The 8,865-nt window shown below is 33.9% G+C and overlaps 1 pseudogene; it reads right to left on the reverse strand.

The window, feature by feature from the left end:
* The window catches only part of LOC117178593, a 6,031-nt pseudogene extending 1,680 nt beyond the window's left edge, over positions 1-4,351 (reverse strand).
* Between the last annotated feature and the right edge of the window lie 4,514 nt (positions 4,352-8,865).

The following is an 8,865-nucleotide window of genomic DNA, read 5'->3' on the forward strand; positions in this document are numbered from 1 at the left end:
GCCCTACAATGAAAAAACCATTGCTTGGTGAAAAGCGCATCGAAAAGCGACTTGCGTGGGCCCAGGAAAATGTTGATCGAGATTGGGACGAGGTAATATTCATCGACGAGGTTTCTGTTTGGGATTACGTGAAGTCATCACATGCCTGGACACATTCAACCTCAAGATTAGTGCAGCGGACTGTAAAACATCTGGTAAAAGTGCATCTCTGGGGTTGTTTCTCGAAACATGGGTTTGGGAGATTGCACCTACATATACGGAACTCATTTTTTGTAACGTGGTAACAAGATGAGAATTGAAAGCAAACTGAATGTTAAATCAAAAAGCATGAAAGAGGGAGCTCTTCTTAATATTTTGACACCAAAATCATGTCGATACACCTTACCGACTGCGAGTAAAGCCACCCACACTTTAACTTGACAGACTGTATTAAAACCTTACTTTTTCATGCTTTAATTTTGTACAAATACGCTTTACGAGGTGTGTTCAAAAAATAAGGTGACTTTATGGTTTTCTCAAAAAATATTCATTTATTCCTCAATATTCATGTTGTCCCCTTCAAAGTAATCCCCCTCAGATATAATATACTTGTGCCAACGCTTTTTCCAATCATCGAAGCACTTCTGATAATCATTTTGTAGCATAGCCTTGAGTTCTTTCAGCGATGCAGTTTTTATCTCCTCAATCGTTAAAAATCGATGTCCTTTCATGGGTCTCTTCAGTTTTGGGAAAAGAAAAAAGTCACTGGGAGCCAAATCCGGTGAATATGAAAGCTAAGGCATGACTGTGGTGCTGTTTTTGGTAAGAAAATCTTTCACGAGCAACGATGAATTAGCTGGTGCATTATCGTGATGCAAAAGCCACGAATTGTTTTTCCAAAGTTCCGGACGTTCTTTGCGTATCGCCTCTCGCAAACGGCACATAACTTGAAGGTAATACTCCTTATTGACCGTACGACCTTGTGGTAAGAATTCCTGATGCACTACGCCACGGTAATCAAAGAAGACAGTGAGTCCATGGCGAGGTTCGTCTTCGACATCCTCTCGGCCTTCTTGGAACAGCTTGTAGCACTTATACACATTTTTCTTACTTATAGTAGACTCACCGTATGCAACTGTCAACATTTCAAGAGCATTAGAGCACTGTATTCTATTTTTCACACAAAATTTAATGCAAACTCTTTACTCCATTTTTGTCGAAAGAAGAAAACCGCCGAGCACACCAAACCCTTCTAACCGTTTACGCTTTTGCCAGAAAAACAACACGAGCTATATAGTCAAAAATGTGAACATATGATCGTGACGAGTGTACCAACACAACAAAAGAAAGAATTTAAAACTTGAATGTACGTAGCCCGCGAAAATTGAAAAGTCACCTTAGTTTTTGAACACACCTCGGAAGTACTTAATTTCAGTCAAATATTTTTTCATCAGTTTCCACCAAAACTGCTTGTTCATAATGAATTACAATTCCGACGCGTATTCTAAAACAGTAATTGATTCAAATCAATATTCTACCAATGACAAACAGTTATTTTATGTAAAAATCTAATATTAAAATAAACAAACACGGCCGTTATTTGTGTTTGTCACCGTGCCCGCACGGGCACCATTTCCTACTCTGCCCTACATTCAATTAATATTTTATTACAAGTTGAATATTATTTAATAGTCATACTTATCACCAAAGGCCACGACTGGATCCGAAACGATGTCACTAATGTCTATTTGACGTCCACGTCTAATAACATCCGGATGCTTTTTCATCATCAGCCAACCAACGTGTAAAAAAAAATCCACGACTGCTGTTGTGTGGATCTTCTACTCTTTCCGAACATTTGTGGTGGACACGATGATCTCTTACCCAGTTATATACTGACTTCTATCAAATGAAAATTTTAATTATTCGCTATTGTATGTAAACGATTTAAATTTAAAAAATTATTATTGAAAATTCAAACACCAAAAATGAAAATACTCTAAGTATGTGGAAATGATGAAATTTCAAGTCAATAAGATCTCCAAAGCAAATAATTTCAATTGCAGTTGATTGACATTTTTTTAGTGTATTGAAATTAAGGAAGGTTTTTGCAACACGATTCAGTAGTTTAAAATGCAGTAAAATATATTTTAAGTGCCGAAAGTTTATTAAAATTGATTTTCTAATGAATTAGACTGATGAAAAGTAATCAAAATTACAGCATTTCTATGTATTCCTTTTTACTCTTGGTTATTGCAATTGAATGAAAGTTATTGTACATAATTTCAAATGATTAAAAATAAATGCAAATGTGAAAAATTGATAAAAAATATTTGCCTAAATCATTGCCATTGATTGAAGTTGTTTTAAAATTATTCCAATTAAATCAAATTGATATCAATGGATGGAAATTAATTTCAGTAGATTTGCAGGTATTGTCAATTGCGATGGAAACTGATTAAAAATTATTAAGGGTAATGAAATTAATTGCAACTTAATTACTAATGGTGATATTACTTATAGAGGGTGAGTGTGATTGATTTCCATGAATTTAGGATGACTGCGAGTATTTTCTACTAATTTCAATAAATTCCAAGATTCACTTAAAAAATCGTGTTTAGACTCAAATTTAGGAAATTTTATCTAGTTTTCAGAACATATAAATATATGATCAAATTACTTTTATTTTTTATTATGAAAGTATCGATTTGAAATGTACCTTACGGGCTTAAATTCTATAATTGTGAAGGTAATTTGATGAACCATATGATACATTGCGTAATTGAAAATGGTGGATACAATATGGCGGCTCTATATCAACGCCTATTCTCCCTGTTACTACATTTCCTCAAATCGAGGTCGTGAATTACGGTTTTGTTGTCAGTATATCGGAATTCAAAATGGCGGACCCAAAATGGCTGATTCATTATGGGGGATTTGTGCCAAATAATTAAGCATTCAATGGATGGAGATTTTGCAGTAAAAATTTCAGAATTCAACATGGCGGATCTTATATGGCGGGTTATTTCCAAACCTTTCAGCTTTAATGACTGAAATCGATTGAAAATAATTACTTGTGGCTCTGCGAGGTCACTGATCACGAATCAATGTACATAGAAGACAATTTCGTGCTGCTTCTTTTTTTAATAGAGCTCCAATACGATCTGAGTCACTGCACCCGATTTTATTATCTTCCCGGTAAAAAGGAATTGATTGTAACGCATAAACTGTCATTTAAAAGAATGGACATTTCAATGTCTTTAATTGCGTACAAATTGCATTTTTGTCTGAAATGCCATTAAATGCGATTTATTGTATAAAACTCGTTTCGTTTCAATCATTTTCAATGCGTATACACTTTAAGGCATTGCAGCGATTTGCTTGTGCCTATGAGTTTATGCCATTTAATGCCATTCAATTACTTTCGCTGAACCGCCAAATTGTATTCCATGCAATGCCTTTCACGAACCAAGTATCGAACCGTCTTAATGCCATTTAATCCTATCGACAATATATTGAATGGAATCAATACCGGTCAATGTAATTGAATTATTTTTTGCACAAAAATGCAATTGGTACGCATTTAAAGGCATTAAAATGTTCAATTTGTTTAATGTAAATCTATCTGTCGCAATCAACGCATTGTTACCGGGTTATTCCCGATCTGAAACTTATTCTTGAAATTTTGTTTCACACCATCGATAAAATAAATTATTTCCTTAAGAACTTAAAATCAGAACTTAAAATTTGTATTTGACCTAAGCAGATTGAATTTAAATAAAATATATCAATTACAATAAATACAAGAATTTCTCTTCAATACTAGCCGCAGAATTCCTATTTTCTTGGCTATTGTTGTAACTGTTCGCAGACAGCCGATGTATTTGATTCAATATTCTGAACTCATTTTTCCGCTTAATTTTCGAAGCTAAATACTAGAAGGTTTACATGTGTACGTTCTCAGATAACGCATTTTCCGTTCGCTTTAATTCACGGTTATTTAGCAGCGTACTAGAAACCGGACTCAAATGGTGTTCCCAGCGTATATTGGTTGGTGTAACTTAAATGGAGAATCTGGGATATCGGGCGACCATTCAAATTATGCAACCTGATCTTTTAGTGCGGGACTCTACAGGGATGTACAGTGTCGGAAAATAGTGCCGATAACTGTATATTTCGGGATACTGCTAATAATTTGAATAAGAACACGACAAAAAACCGACGAAACGCTCACATTAAGCGAACGAATCGAATCAAGAATGACTTGCTGGGCTGCTACGGTACTAGCAGTATCCCTGTTGAGGGAGGCCAAGTCGCGCGTTTGCACATTCTGTGGTGCCAGAAACACCCAGAATTTCCGCACTTTTTGCATCAATCTTTGCAGAATCCAGCTGCATACCTTTTAAAAAATGGATATGTACGCAGAGCACTTCCCAAACATCTGTATCAAGAAGTCACAGACTAAGAGGAGGAACATCCGAGAGCAAACAACTCCTAATATCTTAAGGATATCTGTGAGGATTCCGACCTGTTGACCAACACTTGTCAGTTTATGCTGCGGCGACAGCTTTGGCTGATGCAAATTGATGGCTGAAAGCGATGACGGATCATTAAATCTGACAAGCCTATTATACAAGGGGTTCGAAAGTTAACCCACAAACTGATGATAGCTGTTGACAAGCAGGTAGTACATTGTTGACAAAATACAGTTCTTATCTAACGCATGAAGGAGAATACAGAAGAGGGAGGGATGGTTCAGGGAAAATCAAAAGTTTCTCACTGACCGGTTTTCAGAGATCGCCTTATTTTGATCAAAAATCCACCAAAGCCCGACGAGGTAGACAGACACTTTTTGGAGAAAAGTATGCAAGATCCCGAAAACACTGGATTTAGGAGAAAATACTAATAATATCATACACTTCAAGGAGTTTTTCGACAACTACAGGACCAGATGGTAGTGAACACTTCTAATAGACAAAGTTCAATTCTACACATCAGTAAATCATTTAAAACCGAAAATGCCCATTCCGCAGAGGCTGGCAAGAACTAGCACTATACTTCTACAGAAGATAGGTGACTTTTTCAAATCAGATAATTACAGATAAATAACTCGTTTGAAAAAGGTGTAGAAGATCTTCTCAGCTATCCTAAACGAAGGATTGTTCGAAGAATTGAGCCTTTGCAAAGAGAGAGGTACGAAAAACGTGGCTTGAAAAAAGGTATAGCATGCTGCCGAAAAAACTTTTTAATTGACACCTGGATAGTTTTTAATTTAATCTTTCATAGAATTATCATCTGTCTGTTGGAAAGGTTGAAGGTTAATCCACGAATAGGGAGATGCATAGAGAGATTGATGCCCCTTTGGAAAACTAGATTTAGCATATCTCATCTGAAAACTATCCTGTGACACTGAAAAACGTCATCTTCCAGAGGGGCGTCTGTCAAAGCTGCCAGATCGAGCTACAAATTTACCCCCACCGTACCTACCGTTTGGGAGCCGAAAAACATAAGGTGCATGATTACCACTGTAAGTTCGTGTGTAAGCCGAAAATGCGCGACTCGAAAATCGGTTTTCTCACGTTTTCTGCTGCACGATGAATGCCGATGTAAAAGCTTCGTAAAACTTTGGTGGTCTTCTATTTATATATCGATCCCCATTTGAATGAAATTAAAGAAATTGGCGATTTTGATGTTTCGTGTGATTCTTAATTCATTATCGATGTTAATATTATAATTATAAATATTATATTAATATTTAATTTGACATAAAAGAAGTTTATTTTCCACCAAAACTAATTTTCTATACAAAAAATTGATGTTTAACCATAGTTCAATTTCGACGAAAAATAATAATTTTCTACCAAGAAAGACGAGAATTCAATTGAATAAACCAATTTTAAATTGAATATGATAACTTTTCAATGAAACATAGATTAGTTAATATTATAGCTTAAAAAAATTAATTTTTAACCAAAAATAAAAAGAATTTTCTACAAAATAGTTAAATTTTCAGAAAAAAAATTTTTCAACTAAATTGATGAATCATCAACCTACGAAAAAACTACATTTTAAACAAAGTAGTTCCACTTTCAACCAGAAAAATATGAAAAAAATCGTTCAAATTCTTTGAAATCGCTTTCAATTATTGAAATTATTGGAAAATTCCTTAAAATGTTTTAAAATATCCAATAATATTTCAAATCCTTTAAAATCTTATATATACTAAATTATTAAAATCAATTGAAAATTCCTTGAAAATTATTAAAATTTTCTCAAATATATCAAATCCTTTGAAATCTCGTATTAAATTTACTGTAATCAATTGAAAATTCCTTGACATCTGTTAAAACATCCTTAAATATTTAAAATCCTTAAAAATGTTTTGAAATATTTTGAAATTTTAAAATTAGCCTGAAATATTTCAAATCCTTTAAAATCTTATATTAAATTTCTGTAATCAATTGAAAATTCCTTGGAATATTAAAATTCTCTCAAATTTTTCAAATCCTTAAAAAGCTTTTGAAATACCTACAACTTTTTTTTAAGATTGCCAAAGTACTTTGGAATTTTTAAAAATAACCGTTCTAAATTTGATTCAATTCTTTGAAATTCCTTTAAATTATACAAATAAATTTAAAATTCCTAGCCATCTTTTAAAAAATCCTAAAATATTTATAATCCTTAAAAAACTTTTGAAATTTTTAAAAGTGCAGATTTAAATTTAGAAAAGTTTGGAAAATTTTATAAGGGTTATTTACTTTAGGAGGGTTATTTAATAAAATTGAAAAGTACTTTAGAAATGTTTAAAAGATGTCGAGGTGTTTCAAAAGATTTTGAAGGTTTAGACGTATTTCAGAGTATTTTAACAGGTTCCAAGGGATTTTCAATTGATTAGAGTAATTTAATATGAGATTTTAAAGGATTGGATATATCTTAGGATATTTTAATAGATTCCAAGGAATTTTAAATTGATTTCAATAATGTAGAATAAGATTTTAAAGGATTTGAAATAAAAAATATTTGAAATAATTCAGGGTGTTTTTAAAATTTCAAAGAATTTTCAAGAGCCTTGAAAAATTTCAAGAGATTTTAAAGTATTTTAAATATTTGAGCATGATTAAAAATATACCAAGGAATTTTCAATTAATTTCAGTTCTCGCCAACTCCCCTCCCTTTCCCTCCCTCAGCCTCGTCTCAAATTTCACATGCGCTCTTTGCCGCTATAATACTTAACTAATCCATTTGCGCTTCTTCTCTCACCATATATCCTGGCGTCCTCCTATCTGCCCCTAGTGCCCACCTTATATAGCTTTCTTGTAAGCTCTTAATGTCTTTCCTTTCTTTCCATCCCTATATCTCTGCTCCAAAATCTAATACCGGCCATACCAGCGTATCAAATAATCACATTCTTCTTCTCCAATTTTTGCCCTTCTTTTTTCTATTCCCCATATCAAATTCATTACCCCTGCTGCTTTTTTATCCTTTCTCTTATATGAGCTCCATGATCTCTATTCGTTTGCAAGATATATCCCAAATATTTTAACTCTTTTTCTTCTTCTAACTTTATCCCCTTCCATCTCCCTGTCCATTCTTTCTTCCTTTCACTCCTTTTTTAAATCTCATTATCTTTATCGTTTCTACATTTAAATTCAGATTTTTCCCATCTAAGTATTTCTCTAATCCTGTAATTCATCCCGCCATCCCTACTTCATCCTCTGCCATTAACATTATGTCGTCTGCGTGTGCCAGTGTATATATCTTTTCCTTCCGTATCCTAACTCCTCCGGAAGTTATGAGATTCATGGAATTCTCTTATCTTACATGCTCTCCTAACTTTACACTGCTTTTTGTCTCTCTTGAGATTTTGGATACTCTATTTATTAATCCGTCTCTTATCCCCTTTTTTACCAACACATTTTCTATTTCGCCTCGGTCTAATGAGTCAAACCTTCGGCGGCTCGATCTTTCTGTCCATAACACTGGCCACCCCTCTCCTCTCCATACCCGATTAGACATTATCCACGCCTATTCCTCTAGTTTCTTCACTCTATGTTTCCATGCTACGTTTGGAATTTCATCTATACCAGGTATCTTTCCATCCTTCATTATTCCTAAAACCTCAACTATTTCTTCCCTTGTTATGTCCTCTTCCTCATATCTTTTTCTACCATACTTTCTAGGGTGGTCCAAAAAAAGACATTTTCGAATTTTTGCGATTAGACTGAAAAATATTGTAAGCTACGTGAAAATACAAAGTGTCTATTTTTTGTTTCGAAAAATATTAATTAATAGGACTACGCATTTGTTCTAGAGTTTTTTTCTAAATTCACTACTCAACATAGAGAATTCACGGTGCTGCCTATGGTTCAGCATGGCATTGCTGCAGCAGTGATACAGCTACACTTTGCAAACTTGACCTGCTCTTTTGTTAAGGCTCGAGGCTCGCGTGAGTCCTCAACAACCACCTTACCTAAATCCTCTGAATTCATAATGTGCCCCTAAGGGTATATATGACTCTCATTCCTTACAATACTTCCGCCTACAAGCCTAAATATTTTATAATATTTTATGCTTACTAATAAAAGTTATTCACAGCTATTTACAGAAAATATTACGAGGGTAGTTCAATAAGTCCTTAGAATGAAGTATAAAAACAATTTTTTTTGGGTAAATTTTTTTTTATTTTTCAACATAATCTCCTTGGAGTTCTATACATTTGGTCAATCGCTTTGCAAGTTTTTTTAATACTTCAGAAAAGTGCGTTTTCGGAATTTCCTCAAAATAAGCACTTACACAGGCAATGACGTCTTCGTTGTCTGGAAATCTCTGTCCACCGAGCCATTTTTTTAAGTTTGGAAATAAAAAAAAGTCACTGGGGGCTAAATC

This window comes from Belonocnema kinseyi, chromosome 8 (genome assembly GCF_010883055.1).
Source record: "Belonocnema kinseyi isolate 2016_QV_RU_SX_M_011 chromosome 8, B_treatae_v1, whole genome shotgun sequence".
Classification (NCBI taxonomy): Eukaryota; Metazoa; Arthropoda; class Insecta; order Hymenoptera; family Cynipidae; genus Belonocnema; species Belonocnema kinseyi.